The sequence below is a fragment of the Nicotiana tabacum genome, chromosome 9 (assembly GCF_000715075.1).
Source record: "Nicotiana tabacum cultivar K326 chromosome 9, ASM71507v2, whole genome shotgun sequence".
Classification (NCBI taxonomy): Eukaryota; Viridiplantae; Streptophyta; class Magnoliopsida; order Solanales; family Solanaceae; genus Nicotiana; species Nicotiana tabacum.
In genome coordinates this window covers 75,006,166-75,023,109 of record NC_134088.1, presented here as the reverse complement: position 1 = coordinate 75,023,109, position 16,944 = coordinate 75,006,166, and positions in this window count along the sequence as shown.

The window sequence follows — 16,944 nt, the reverse complement described above, 5'->3', positions numbered from 1 at the left end:
TATCTACGTTTGGTCATATGTGGTGACTATTGAGAGTTATGAGATGAGTGTTGATATTTTACGGCTTAGCATGTTTGATTTTGACATGATTCTAGGCATAGATTGGTTGTCACCATATCATGCTATCCTTGATTACCACACTAAGACTGTAACATTGGCGATACAGGGGTGTCAAGATTAGAGTGGAGAGGCTCCCTGGATTATGTTCCTAGTAGAGTTATTTCACATTTGAAGGCTCAACGGATTGTTGAGAATGGATGTTTAGCATATTTGGCCTTCGTGAAGGATGTTAATGATGATGCTCCTGCCATTGAGTTAGTTCCGGTAGTGAGAGACTTCCCAGATGTGTTTCCAGCAGAGCTTCCAGGCATACCACCCAACAGGGACATCGATTTTGGTATTGACTTGGTGCCCGCAACTCAGCCCATCTCTATTTCACCGCAACTTGATAAGGAGCTACTTGATAAGGGGTTAATCAGGCCTAGTATGTCACCTTGGGGTGCACCAGTTGTATTTTTGAAGAAGAATGATGGTACTACGAGGATGTGTATTGACTAAAGGCAGCTACACAAAGTGACAATCAAGAACAAGTACCCTCTATCGTGCAATGATGACTTATTTGATTAGCTTTAGGGTGATAAAGTGTTTTCAAAGATTAATTTGAGGTCTGTGTATCATCAGCTGAATTCAGGATTCAGATATTCCGAAGACGGCATGCAGGACTCGCTATGGTCACTACAAATTTCTAGTGATGTCTTTTGGGTTGACCAATACCCCAGCATCCTTTATACACCTGATGAATAATGTATTTCAACCATATCTTGATTCTTTTGTCATAATATTCATTGATGACATATTGTTGTACTTACACATCCAAGAGGATCATGAACATCATTTGAGGATCGTACTCCAAACCTTGAGAGAGAAGAAGCTATATGCTAAATTCTCCAAGTGTGAATTTTGGCTTGACTCAATGGTGTTTTGGGGCACGTGGTGTCTAGTGAGGGGATCAAGGTAGATCTGAAGATAATTGAGGCAGTTCAGAGTTGGCCTAGACCTTCTTATGTTATTGCGATCCGGAGTTTCTTTATTTTGGTCGAATATTACCATTGTTTAGTGGAGGGTTTCTCATCCATTACCGCACCTTTGACAAGATTGACCTATAAAGGTGCTCCTTTCAGATAGTCCGATGAGTGTGAGGTGAGCTTTTAGAATCTCAAAACTGCATTGGCCACATCCCCATTGTTGGTGTTGCTTATAGGTTTGGGATCGTATACCATGTAATGTGATGCATCGTGTATTGAGCTTGGCATCGTGTTGATGCATAACGATAGGGTGATTGCCTATGCATCTCGGTAGTTGAAGGTTTATGAGAAGCTTTACCTTGTACAAGACTTAGAGTTGGCAGCCATTGTTCACGCACTGAATATTTAGATGCACTATATATACAGCGTTCCATGTGAGGTCTATACCAACTACCAGAGTCTCCAGGATCTGTTCAAATAGAAGGACCTTCATTTGAGGCAACAGAGATAGTTAGAGTTGCTGAAAGACTATCATATCACCATATTATATCATACGTGAAAGGCCAATGTGGTGGACGATGCATTGAGTAGGAAGGCTGAGAGTATGGGTAGTTTGGCATATTTACTGGTAGCAGAGAGGCCACTAGCCATGGATGTACAGGCTTTGGCTTTGTGAGATTGGATATTTTGGATCCTTTCCGAGTTCTTACTTGCGTTGTTGCAAAATCATTGTTGTTGGAGCGTATCAAGGCTCGCGAGTTTGATGATCCTCACTTGTGGGTATTGAAGGACACAGTGCAGTGGGGTGGTGCTAAGGCTAATGTGATGATGGGGTTATGCGGCTTCAAGGCCGAATATGTGTTCTAAATGTTGATGAGTCGAGAGATTTGATCCTTGAGGAGTCTCACAACTCATGCTATTCCATTTACCCAAGTATCACGAAAATATACCGTGACTTGAAACAACACTATTGGTGGTGGAGAATGTAGAAAGATATTTTTGCTTATGTCTCTCGGTGTTAGAATTGTCAACAGGTGAAGTATAAGTATCAGAAACCGGGAGGGTTGATTTAGAGATTGGAGATACTGGAGTGGAAGTAGGAGCACATCACCATGAATTTTGTGGTAGGCTTATCATGGACCTTGAAGAAATTTGACCTAGTATGGGTTATTGTGGACCGGTTGACAAAGTCCACACACTTCATCCGGTGATGACTTCCTATTCTTCAGAGCGGTTGGCTCAGATTTACATCCGGGAGATTATCCACCTGCATGGCATGCCTATTTTCATCATTTCTGACCGAGGCACACAGTTCACATCGCAGATTTGGAGAGCAGTGCAATGAGAGTTTGGCAGATGGGTTGAGTTGAGTACATCATGTGAGCGACGAAGTTACTAGGGATTTCTCTCCAGTGTCTGCTAAGATGCTTCGGTCTTTGGTTACAGACTGATAGGCAGTCCGAGCACACTATTTGGATCTTGGAGGACATGTTACGTGCATCTGTTGATTGATTTTGGGGGGGGGGGGGTGGGGGTCATGGGATACATTTCTACTACTCGCAGAGTTTTTCTGCAATAATAGGTATCAATCGAGTATCCAAATGGCACCTTGTGAGGCCTTGTACGGGAGGCGATGTTGTTCTCCGGTTGGTTGGTTCGATCATGGGGAGGCCAGATTGTTGGGCACTAATTTGGTCTGTAATTCTATGAAGAAGGTTAAGGAGATTCAGTTGTGATTTCCTACAACATAATGCATATAGAAGAGTTATGTGAACCGAAAGGTCTGAGATATAGCTTACACAGTGAGTGAGAAGGTTCTACTCAGAGTTTCGCCCATGAAGGGTGTGCTGAGATTCGGGAAGAAAGGGAAGTTGAGTCCTAGATAGATTGGCCCTTTTAAGGTGCTTGAGAGAGTTGGTGAGGTGGCCTACAGACTTGCCTTGCCACCTAGTCTATCGGGAGTTCAATAGTGTTTCATGTTTTGATGCTTCGGAAGTTCTATGGTGATCTTTGTCATATTCTGGACTTCAGCACGGTGTAGTTAAATGGGGATTTGACTTATGATGTAGAGCCAGTGGCCATTTTGGATTGGTAGGTTCGAAAGTTGAGATCAAAGAATATAGCATCAGTGAACGTTCAATGGAGAAGTTAGCCGGTCGAGGAGGACACTTGAGAGACCCAGTAGGAGATACAGACCAGATATCCTCACATTATTGAGACTCCAGGTATGATTTTAGACCCGTTCGAGGACAAACATTTGTTTAAGAGGGGGAGAACGTAACGACCCGGTCGATCACTTTGTGTATTGTAGCCTCTTCCCCTATTTCTTGCTTCTTCTATGTTCATTTATGGTTATGCGACTTGTCGAGATGGTTGGATTTGGTTTCAGGGTGGTTTCAGAGTGAATTGGGAGTTTGACTTCTATGTAGACAACTCTGGAATGGAGTTTTGATGGTTATGATAACTTCGTATGGTGATTTTGGACTTAGGCATATGTCTAGATATTGATTTGGAGGTCTGTGGGTTGATTTGGTGCTTTGTGGCAAATGTTGGAAAGTTGAATATTTTGAAGGTTGAGAGGTTTGAGCGAGAGTGGAATTTATTGATATCAGGTTTGCATTTTGGTTTCGGAAGTTGGAATAGGTTTGTTGTATCATATGGGACTTGCATGAAAAATTTGAGGTCATTCAGAGTTGATTTGATATGGCTCGGCATGTGTTTTAGAAGTTGGAAGTTCATTTATTTTACTAAGCTTGAATTGATGTGCAATTCATAATTTTGGTGTCGTTTGATGTGATTTGAGGTTTCAAGTAAGTTCGTATTGTATTTTAGGACTTGGTGCTATATTTGGATGAGGTCTTGGGAGGCTTCGGGTGTGTTTCAGATGAATTTCAGACCATTTTCTTCATGTTTGGACAGCTGATCTGGTGTTTGGTGTGTGCTTCTTCGCGTTTGCGACATAATGGTCGTGTTCACAGAGGATTCTTTGTTGGCAGGTGAAGTGCTCTTTGCGTTTTCAAGTCCGGCAATGCATTCGCGATACTTTGGAGGGAAGTGGCCTTCACGAACTCGAGATGGAGGATGAATTCCTTTAGAAGGGAAGTCGGTTGGGGGCACTAGGCCTTAAGCCTTCGCGTTCGCGTGGGAGCTTCCATCTTCGCGTAGGCATGGTGTCGTTGGTCATCGCATTCATGACTAGGTCATCGTGTTCGTGAAGGAGGTTTTGGCAGCTGGCGAAGTTGGTGCTTTCCGAACGCGATGCTTCTTCCGTGTTCGCGAAGGGTAATGCCTGGGCAAACTATATCATACTCTATTTCGAGAGTTTGAGTTATTATATCATATTTTGAGTTGTGGAGCTCGGATTTAGGCGATTTTGGAGGAGAGTTTCATATTTTGGATCTGGGTAAGTATTTGTTACTCGGATTTGTCCATTATTCATAGTTCCATCTTTGTTTTTATCATTTACTTAGTGATTTAAATTGGAGAAATTGGGTTTTTTGTTTTGTGAAAACCTTTCTAAAACATAAATTGATGATTTGAAGGCGATTTAAGGTTGGAATTAGATGATTTTGGTGGTTGGAATCCTAATTAAATGGGTGTTCGAAATTTATAAGTTTTGTCGAGTTTTGGGGTGCGGGTCCAGGGTTGATTCTTTGATTTTAATAAAGATAGAAACTTTATTGTTTGAAGTTGTTTCCTACGACTTTATTTAACGATATTATGTTTTTTATGACTAGATTCAATTCGTTCGGAAGCCGATACATGTAGGAAAGCTTGAGGTAAGTAATATATCTAAACTTGGGTTTGAGGGTATTTAACCATGGGAGCCATGTTATATGAATCATATTGGAGTGTCACACATGCTAGGTGATGTGCGTGTGGGAGTGAACCGGAGTATCCATGTTTTCTTACTTGTTGATTATCTGTGCTGTGATTCATATTAGAAATCATGTTTAGGCTATGCAATTATTTGGTTGAGACCTAATGAGGCTATTTATGTTATTTTGAGTTGTCTGTCTTAACTGTAATTATACACCTAGTCATGGTTCTTCATTTGTATATTATACCCCAGTCTTTGTATACTATTCATTGTTACATCACATGTTGTGTTTGTTTTTCCATATGGGATACTGCTTGGACTGAGTGATATGAGATTGTATGCCTTGATACTTGAGAGGTTGATGACTAAGGTAGGCTGTAGAGCCACATTGAGACTCTTATTTTGGATGGGGCTTCATGCCGCAATAGGCCATAATGGATTTATTATTATTTGGATCGGGATCCATGCCATAACAGGCCTTATTGACTTTTGATTAGCACTTGTGCAGGATCCCCCCTCCAGAGTCTGACATACCGGCAGTGAACGCAGGAATAATGATATAGATACACGTGTTTTTTTGAGGCATTGATGCTAGGCACTTGTACAGTTCTGAGTGATGGGGTGTGTGTGACGAAGTGGGAATTTTAGGCAATCACCTTGAATGAGCTGAGAGTGAAAGTACTTGAGATTATCACCATAGAATCATTAACTTGACATGTAGGCATAGAGATGTATTTTCATGATGCTAGCTAGTAAATGAGATATTTTTTTCCGTGTTGGACTTTACTGTTGTATTTGGAAGCATGCCTAAATTCATGTACTGTGAACAAGCTGAGCATGGTCATTTCTTTGAGTTATTTACTATTATGGTTATCATTAAATCCTATATTATTAGTGATATTGGTCTCTGACTGTTCTTCTGAGCTCGTCACTTGGTTTTGTTTCTTATTGAGTACATGGGGTCATTGTACTCATACTACACTCTGCACTTCATATGTAGATCCAGGTACTTTTGGATGTGATGATTGCTAAAGTAGTGTTGGTACCAGTACTTGGGAGACTATGAGATAGCTTCTATGTTGTCCGCAGACCTTGAAGTTCTCTTTCATTTATTTCCTTTATTACTGCTCTATTGTCCAAACAGTTGTATTGAGGATTTAGTTTTATATTTTTATATTCAATAGTGCTCATGTACTTGTTAACACTAGATCGTTGGGATGGTTGTAGCAATATTATGTTGTTTTCATCGAATATTTCCGCTGCTGAGTTTAATTAAACTATGTTTTATCAAGTTTGTTCTTATATGTCACTGTTGGTTTGCCTAACAAGTAGTGATAGGCGACGTCGCAACTCCGGCGGGAGTTGGGTCGTGACCCCTCCCTTGGTTAAATTGCTCCATTAATGGCTAGTGAAGGTCCCACCACGTGGAGTTTTCCAAGTTTTCTATCTAAAAATACAAGACTAAAGTGTAGAAAAAGAATTTTGCTCGAATTTGGGGGAAATGAGCATTTCGGCCAAATTAAACATTAAGGAAAGAACTTCAATGTGAGGTGTTTTTTACCAAATGTTTTGCTTATAATAACCGGAGATATTATAGCTAATGTTTATAGTAAACCATGTATTCTTGTATTTTTTCCAAGTTTGACAAGTGTTTTAACCCAAAATTGCCTCTCTTTTTACCCGAATGGAAATGTTTTTGAATTTAAATTCTGTAATTCGGGAATTTCGTGTAAAAGTCTAAATTATATGTCACGATCCGGAATCCTAACCTCGAGGCTGTGATGATGCCTAACATTTTCCTTACTAGACGAGCCAAGGTTAGCTAAATACTTAACCAGTTTTAACAATTTAAATCAAAACATCAATAATAAAAAGTTGGAATAGTTTGAAATAGGTGTGATAAATAGAACGTTACGTAGTCTAAACGCATCCTAGAAATCTGGAATCACGAATAAATGAGAAGACTAGAATTCTACAGATAAAGCTTGAACGAAATACAACTGTTCGAAAAGAAAATAGTAAAAGTAGGATCGAAGGGACTTGAGGGACTGCGAACACCAGCAGTTCTACCTCAAGTTTTCCCTAGCTGTCAAATTCGAGCAGTTTCTGCTACGCACCGCTAGGACAACACCGGTATTTGCACAAGAAGTACAAAAGTATAGCATGAGTGCAATCGACCCCATGTACTATGTCAGTGCCGATCCTAATCTCGACGAAGTAGTGACAAGGTTATGGCAAGTCACTCATAAATAACCTACACGAGAATAATAACAACAGAAAACAAGAATAGAAGTGAAAAAGAAAATTCATATGAACGGACCGAAGGTCAACTACCAGGGGGGCCTAGAAGAAAAATAAACTCAAATCTCATATTAAAATTCCGAGAACAATCTCTACAGCCACAAACAACTTACAACACATTAAATCTATTGCGGCACGCAACCCGATCCCACCATATTATCATCATCTGTTCATATCATATTCCGTGCTTATTCCTTCATATCATTTCATATCCTTTCAATACCGTTGCGGCGTGACCGATGCTAACAATTTCAAATTTATCAACATAAACAACTCAATAACAATATTTACGAAATATCAACATAAAAGAAGATGAAACGTACTGAAATTTTAAGATCCACCAATATAACAGAGAATATCTAATACCTCGAAATTCCAAACCTTTTCGATTCATCAATACAAAAAGAGCTAAACGACTCACATAAGCGAAATAACATAATAGAGTGCATCAAATGATATAAGGATAATAAAAACAGGTAAAATATGTGACAATGAGAATGTACAATTAAGGCAAGTAGAAACAAGTAAAAAATGAGTAGAAATCGTGTGAGAAATGAACAAATTCAAGCAAGTAACAATTAACAAGTATAATATAGATGTCAAGTAAGAACATGCAACGATTGAAGCATATAACTAGAAATAACACGGATAAATAAAGGTATTAAAATAAATAGCCAAATCCCGCATGCTAAATCCCATGGTAGAGCATATACACTCGTCACCTCTCATATACATTTTTTCTCCTCATAATTCACATAACAAATAGTTCAACAAGTCCAAACTCCCTCAAATCCAGTTAGATACAACACTTACCTCTTTTCGAAATCAAATACACTTAACTACGGTCTTTCCTTTAGAATTAGCCTACAAACCGGTCAAATATAGCCAAATATAGTTTAAATAATTTAAAAATAAGCTTTACATACAACCCGCAAGTGAAAATGATTCGATTTGATGAATTTGAAAAACATCAACAAAAGTCAAACCTTGGCCCACTTGGCCAAAACCAGGGATTCAGACCAAAATCCGATTACCCATTCACCCCAAGTTCGGTTATGTAATTTATTTTGAAATCCGAACTCAATTTGAGGTGTAATTCTTAGTTTTGCAAAATCTTAAATTCTACCCAAATCCCTAATTTCTACCATTAGATTCATGAATTAAAGGTCAAAATCAATGGGTGATTATAGAAATATATCAAAACTAGTCAAAAATCGCTAACCAATAAAGTGGGGATGAAATTTCTCCTCAAAATCGCCATTAGGCCAAGCTCTAGCTTTTAAAATGGTCAAAATGACCAAATCCCGATTTTTAACACTTTAAATATCTTGGCGTCAGGTGTTCTTCGCATTCTCTAAGCACCAGACGCGTTCGCGATGCACCGGCCAATTGGCCTTCGCATTCGCGAAGGCTTAACTCCCTGCCTGTCTTCGAGTTCGCGAACCAAGGTCCGCATTCGCAAAGAGGGACCACCTGATCTCCCCCCAGATCCTACGAAGCTTCGCGTTTTTGTGAAGCCTGTGGCGTTCGCAAACGATAAGCCCCCCATTGCTTCACGTTCACAACCGGCTTCTCGCGTTCACGAAGAACATCCAGCTCCCAACCTAAATTTCCCCTTCGCGGCCGCGAAGCACAATGCACCAGACACAAAACACAGCTGAAAACTAGCAATCCCCTAAGTCCAAAATGGTTCGAAGCCTATCCAGAACTCACCCGAGCCCCTCGGGCTCCAAACCAAATATGTACATAAGTCTAACAACATCATATGAACTCACTCGCACAATAAAAATAGCAAAATAACATTTAGAAATATGGATCGAACATCAAAACACATGAAATTCAATAAAAAACTCAAGAACCTCTAGAATCACAACAAGCGTCGAATCCTATCAAACCAACTCCAAACTGGACCAAATTTTGTTGACAAGTTTCAAATAGCAAAACGGAACTATACCAAGTTCCAAAATCAAAATCTGAACCCGATAACTATAAAGACAACCTACAGTTATACCTAGAAACTTTCCATACATTCAAATTACTAACTTTTGGCAAAACAAATCAAATCAACCTAGGGACCTCCGAATTTAATTTCGGACATGTGTCCAAGTCCAAAATCACAATACGGACCTAGCGGAATTGTCAAAATACCAATCGGGATTGTTTATACAAAATATTGAACGCAGTCGACTCTAGCCTCATTTTTAGTCAAAAGTTTTTATTTTCTTTAAAATTTTACATAAAAGCTTTGAAAAGCGACACGGACTATGCACGCAAACCAAGAAGCATTAAATGAAGCTACGAGAGGTATGGAATCATGAAAATTAAGTCTAGAATTCAAAACGACCCAACGGGTCGTCACATTATAATTATATAAATTTTAGTTTTTAAAATATCTTTTTGTGCATTTTCTTTTCTTTCTTTTTTATCAAATTTTTGTTTATTTTTGAATTTGTGTCCTTACTTTTTTTGTTGCCAATTTCACATTGCGTTATGAATGTTTTTTGTCAATTAATATTTAGTTTAATAATTTATTGTTGAAGTTTAATTGTATAAAGTTTTTTTAGTATTGCTCATGTGGTCGAGACAAGTGGATGACCGATGTCCCACCGATGTTTCCAGACACTAGAGCAGCACGCGACCAGGTGTGTCTTGCGACAGTTTGGATGTGCGCAGAGTGTACCTGCTCCTCCCATTTGGGAACTCACGCGTCACAAGTGGGACGATCTGTGTAAGGTCGACCAAGCACTCTTGGCTTGGATCCAAGGGCGGAACTACTAAGGCCCAAGGGGTGGTACATCACTCGTAAGCTTCCGTCGATATATTAAATATATATATGTACATACATGTGCAAAACTCGATAAATATTTCACATGCCACCCTGAGTGACAAATGATGTCATTGTACCAGTGGCAAGAGGCAGAAAGTTCCTCCTTTATTACTTGACTTTTGACTTGTTTGTCTTTTCTACTTGGTTAAAATTTTCATGTTTTTACATATATCATGTTCTCTTTATTTATATTTCTTTAATTAATTTTGTTGACTTTATTACTTGACTTTTGACTTGTTTGTCTTTTCTACTTGGTTAAAATTTTCATGTTTTTACATATATCATGTTCTCTTTATTTATATTTCTTTAATTAATTTTGTTGACTTTATTACTTGACTTTTGACTTGTTTGTCTCTTCTACTTAGTTAGGGAGTATGTGCTTATTTCACAGAAATAAAATACTTTGACAAATCTTGTTTCCCATTAGAATTCCAAACAAAACCCCTCGACCATCGTGTCCCATCCCCTTATTTTTCCCTACATGTCATCGACTGAGTCCGGAACCAAAGTGTGATTCTTTTAGACTCAAAGAACCATAATATATGGAAGAACAACTGGGCACCATAATATGTATAGCGCGGTCAATAACCGCGCTTTATTTGAACATAAAATGGGCGGGAAGGTATAGCGCGCATATGTACCGCGCTATAGTATAGCGTGGTATATATGAGATCTATACCTATATAAATAAACGGCCCTTCTCCTTCCCCACCAGACGCGAACCACCAGACCCCCCTCCTTTAAAAAAATTTCAGCGGTCCCCCCATCATTTTTATCCAAAACAAACTCGGTTGGAGCCCATCGGTCCCACAAAAAGTGTAGATTCTTGGTCCCACATCGTATCTAAGGCGCTATCTCCTAGTGGGTTGCTCGTTTCGGCTTCAAATCTCCAAATCTTCAACTTTTAAAAAAATTAAAATCGAGGTATTCCGACTTATTTTTTGTTAAAACTCATGTATAAAAAAATACCTATTAGTTATTTTTTACTGTGTTCTATATTATTTCGTGATTGTTTTGTGATTTAATTAATTTATTATTTTTTATCTGGATTATATTATTAGTGTGCTAAAAATAATTAGTAAAATAGAAAAAATATTATTAGTTGTTAAAAAAATATTAATTAGTTAATTTTTACTGTGGTATATATTTTTTCGTGATTATTTTGTGATTAAATTAATTTGTTATTTTAATCCGATTTAGATTATTTATTTTGTTAAAAGATTAGTAAGATAGATAAATTGTTATTTTAGGAATAATTAATCTTATTTAGATATTATTGTTGTACATATATGAATATGTGACTTTAATATTGTTTAGTTCCCCGTAGTGGTATGTTGTGCCCGTAATTTTAATGTAGTGCTCGTATTTAAAATGTAGTGCCCTTTAGCGTTGTATCTGTGTAGTTCAAACACAAACTCTCTCGAATTCTAGTCAACAAACGTACGAAAATAATATTAGAAAATAACAATATGTGTCAAACTAAGTATTGTTATATGAATATTTAATAATTAAATCTTGTATAGTTATAAAAATTAATTATTTAATTTTATTATAGTAAAAAATAGGTGAGTATCAAACAAACATATAAAATAAGAAACAAACATATAAAATCATAAACTAACATATGAAATAAGAAATAAACATATAAAATAAGAAACTAACATATTAAATAATAAACAAACATATAAAATAGTAAACTAACATATAAAATAATAAAGTAACATATAAAATAATAAACTAACATATAAAATGATAAACCAACATATAAAATATAAAATTATAACATAAAAAATGTATCAACATAATTATCAATATAGTAAAAATATAGAATAAATTTTAATATTAAACATATTCCAATATATTTAAAGATGTTAAGCAATTAAAAAAAATACTTTAATTAATATTGTTCAATTTACAGTAGTTGTCATAGAGGTTCTGCATGTGCATCCCGGACCTGCATCGCTAGAGCTACTGTTGCTACAGGCCGAGCATATGTCTTCATACATATGGGAGGGGCAGTGTTTGTCCCAGACATTCTGCGCTAGACGAATAGACGATATGTGGGGGTTGATTAGGGCCTACTGTCAGGACTCAGAATTCACTATAGATCATGATGTCGCCTTACGTCGCCGTCAGGCAAGCCAATGATAATTTGCTAATTTAATTACTCATTTCTATTACTTTTGAAATCATAATTTTCACTAATTAAATAGTATGAAATAGAATTTACAGAGTGACACAATGATAATTACGTGAATTACCATACTAACATCCAGTAGGAACCCCCAATATCCGGTGTCACAAGTACATGAGCATCAACTAGGAAATATGATAAAATACAACCTCTGTCTAGAATACAAATTAGACAGGAGAATATAAATAACTTTGTTGGAGACTATGTATGCTCCGGATTCGTAAAATATACTGCAAGTGTAGTATGAGTATGTAAAACAACACGTACCCAGTAAGTATCAAGTCTAACCTCAAAGAAGTAGTGACGAGAGGTCGACATCGACACTTACTAAAGGTCCAATAAAGCAATATAATAAATGCGTGGGCAGAGATGAAGTGCACAACAGTAATGGAGTAAATCTGTAAGGTTTATAATCTTCTAAATATTTCTTTTAAAGCATAAATCTCCCGATCTCATATTCCACATTAATATCTCAGAAAAATACCAAGTATCAATACCAAATAAATAAGAAATACCAAAAACAAATGCTGGGCTTCAGTGAAAAGATTTATCTCGGGAATATTCGAACTACTAGCGATAACGCACGATTCTGCCGAGGTCATTCAGCCCGATCCGGAATAACGTGCATACTGCCGAGGGAAGTGCGACACGATCCATAGATGCATCTATACTGTCGAGGTATTCTACCCACTCCACAAGAAAGGAGGACACTTTATGAACCTCCGAAATGAGAAGCTATCACAAGGTTAACATATAAGGATGTACAATTTCTATTAACAGTCGAGTGATTTGCACAAAAATTCAAGTATGTGAAATTTCGGTCTTTTACTATTTCCTCTAACAATTTTCAATATGATTCAAGTACTTCAATTAATAAAGGATACAAATATTATAAGTAATTCATGATTTGAGTCCTAAACTACCCGGACATAACATAATTAGTAGCTATGTACAGACTCTTGTCACCTCGCGCGTACGTAGCCCCACAATTAACATCAGATATTAATTAAAATCACCTATGGGGTAAATCCCCTCTTACGAGGTTAGACAAGAGACTTACCTCGCTCAGAAACTCCATAGCGGGCTCCAACGCCACTTTAACATCTCAAACCGTTGCTTGTCGATCTAAAACTATGCAAACAAGGTGCAAACCAATCAAAATGTGTTATAATACCCATAATTAATCAATTTAAACAATTTTTAACTCCACTCGAAAATTCGATAAAATTCACCCTCGGGCCCACGTGCCCGAATTCCAAACTTTTTCGGAGATAAACTTTAAATCCATTTCGTGGTCAAAATCCAAAAATACCAATTTCTAGGTTTTTCTGCAAAATCCCAAATTCCTACTGATTTTCATGATTAAATTCATATATAAACCAAGTACGTAATTTGAAATGGGTGGGAATCACTTACCTTGCATTTGATGGTAAAAATACTCCCTTGAAAAGCTCCAAAAATCGCTCAAGCCGTGTGGAAAATGGGTGAAATGAACCCAAATCCCATTTTTAAAACATTCTGCCCAGCACAGTCGCACCCTTCTTCGCGTTCGCGACCAATGCCTCGCGTTCGCGAAGGCCAAATGTCACTGCCCCAAAATTCTCTTCGCGTTCGTGACCTCCTCATCACGTTCGTGCAGCCTCCGACCCCTGCCCCTTCGCGTTCGCGTTCCGAGAGCCGCTCCTCCTTTTCCTTCTAAGCGTTCGCGATCGCACCCTTCGCGTTCGCATAGGCTTCCCCAGCTTCTGCTTCGCGTTCGCGTAGGCTTCATCGCGTTCGCGATGGGAAAATACCAGCAGCCCAAATATCCTTCTTCGCGAACGCATACATCCCTATGCATTCGCGAAGAAGAAAACCTGGCACTAGCACCAACAATTGAAATTCAGCCAAACTTGGTCCAAAACCACCCCGGAATACACCGAGGCCCCCGAGACCCCATCCAATCATATCAACCAGTCCCAATACATGACACGAACCTGATCGAGGCCTCAAATCACATCAAACAACATCAAAACAATGAATCACAACCCAATTCAAGATTTATGAGCTTTAGAACTTCAAACTTCTACATTCGATGCCGAAACCTATCAAATCAAATCCGATTGACCTCAAATTTTGCACACAAGTCATAATTGATATTACAAACCTACTCCCACTTCTAAAATCAGAATGTGACCCCGATATCAAAAATTTCACTCTTGGTCAAACTTCCCAAAAATCATCTAAATTCCTAACTTTCGCCAATTGACGCCGAAACGACCTACAGACTTCCAAATCAATGTCTGGACACACTCCTAAGACTAAAATCACCATACCAAACTATTTCCAGGCTCGAAATCCCAAACGAAAATCAATAACATCAAAATCCGCTTCAACCCAAACTTAGAAAATTATTAAACCTTCAAAATGCCAACCTTTCGTAATAAGCGCTAAAATACTCCCGGTCCACCCGATACTCAACTCGAACATATGATCAAGTCTGAAATTATCATACGAACCTATTAGAACCTTCAAATCCTATTCTGAGGACGATTGCTCAAAACTCAAAATTTGGTCAACTCTTTCAACTTAAAGCTTCCAATTTTATAATTTTTCTTTCCAAACCAACTCCGAACTTCCCGAAATTAAATTACGACCACACGTACAAGTCATAATACTTGGAGTGAAGCTACTCAAGGCCTCAAACCACTGAATAACATGCTAGATCTCAAAATAACCGATCGGGTCGTTACACCAACCCACTCCATCCCCTAAACCCTAAACCCGTATAATTAGATGCCTTTAGGATACGAGTTTCTATAGGATCATAGAGATCGGACAGTTGCAATTCGACTGGTGGTTGATCATGAAAATGATAGAGCGATGGCGACCGGAGACGCATACGTTTTATTTACCCATCAACGAGGCTACCATCGCGCTTCAGGATGTAGAGGTTCTTTTTGGCCTAGCGGTTGATGGATTACCTGTAGCTTTACTGCATGCTATTAGAGAATATATGGGATTTGATTACCTACAGATGTTGCAGCGGTTCACTGTTTTCCAGCCAGCGGAGGAGGCTGCATTGAGTGAGGCCAGTCGTTTGCAGTTGACTCCCGTCTGACAGCATCTGGAGGCGATGAATGCGGAGATTACGGATGATTCACCGTCGGAGGTTATTAATCGGCACACGACATTGGTGATGTTGCTGATGTTTGGTGGTGTATTGTTCCCGATAACTTCGGGAAACCTAGTCAACTTGAGATTTCTTCATCATCTTGAGCGGCTAGATGATTTACCTGGTTACAGTTGGGGTGCAGCTGTTCTAGGTTACCTGTATAGGCAGATGTGTCGGGCGTGCATGGGCACCCAGAGAGACGTTGCCGTATTTTTGCCGCTGCTGCAGGTGAAAACATAGTCAATTCTTTTCATGATTATAACATACACAGTAAAATAATAACATAACATTTACGTTAACAATGTATATTAGATTTGGGCATGGGAGCGGTTCTTGCAGTTCCAGCCACCTCTACCACCCATCGTTCCGGATGCACCACCTCTACCATTTCTCCCTTTAGCTAGGAGGTGGGTTGATAGGCGAGGCTACAGACGAGAGGTCGAGGCTCGACATAATCTCCCCTATTACAGGGATTTGTTGGATTTTCTTGAAGGCGCACAGGTACATGTATACTTAAGTTTACTTGGCCTGGCTTTATATGTGTTGTGTTTACTCACGATTCCTGTTTTTACTTAATAGTTCATATGGAGGCCATATAATGACAAGCTAATAGCTTGTTTTCCCGATTATTGCTCGAGCGGCCGAGTTATGTGGAGCTCTTCCGTCCCATTGATGTGTCTCGATATTGTCGAGCATCATGCCACGGAGCGAGTCCTTCGCCAGTTTGGTCGACTGCAGCTTGTACCTACTCCGCCTGCTTGGCTTAGGACACATTACTAGTGGGATGATCATTCCAGGGTTGACCAGACATACGTGGCCTAGCTAGAGGCGCAAATTGAGATTTGGGACTGTCGGTATGACCTGATTGCGCCACCCACTCCACCTGAGCATACGGATGGTGAGCATGAGTATATAGGATGGTATCTCAGCATTACCTGACTTTCGTCGGGAATCCCGTTCATCGCGCTGGTGGTCGGTACATTCCATATGCCGGGAGGCATGATGCACTGGTATGTTATTTGTTATACTTACTTATAACGTTAACCTATCATTCTATAATTAATATATTACATGTTGTGCAGGCTATTGGCTTACATATGTTCTACCAGATGGGACTGCAGATGCAGCAACATACCGGCGAGGGAGTGATAGATTTGCATAATTATGGCTGGCAGGTTACAAATCTGGCTTCCCGAACATTGAGGCGAGCCCGAGATGATGAGCGCTTAGGATACGAGGCTGATTATGTGCCGCTAGAGCAGTACCATCGTGGGCCAGCAGTAGATCCTGAACGTGGTCGACGTGGCAGGCATGTCCAGAGAGGAAGGGGTGTCCCACGAAGTCGTGGGGGATCGGCGAGGACATGGTCCCCAGCAAGGGGGCGTTGAGCCACCTGTTTAGGATTTTGGAGTTGATCAGCCGGGTGACCACCCTGAGCCAGACGATGCTCCTCATGATATGCCGTCATTCAGCCTTCAGCTGACGCCAGGGACTTCGTAGGTGACCCCGTCAGCTCCATTGTTGATCGCGGGCACGGCCATTACGCGACAGGAGTGGGATTAGTATTTTCCTGGTCCCCTAGAGCCATAGACGGTTGCTGATGATCGTCATACACGAGATGTG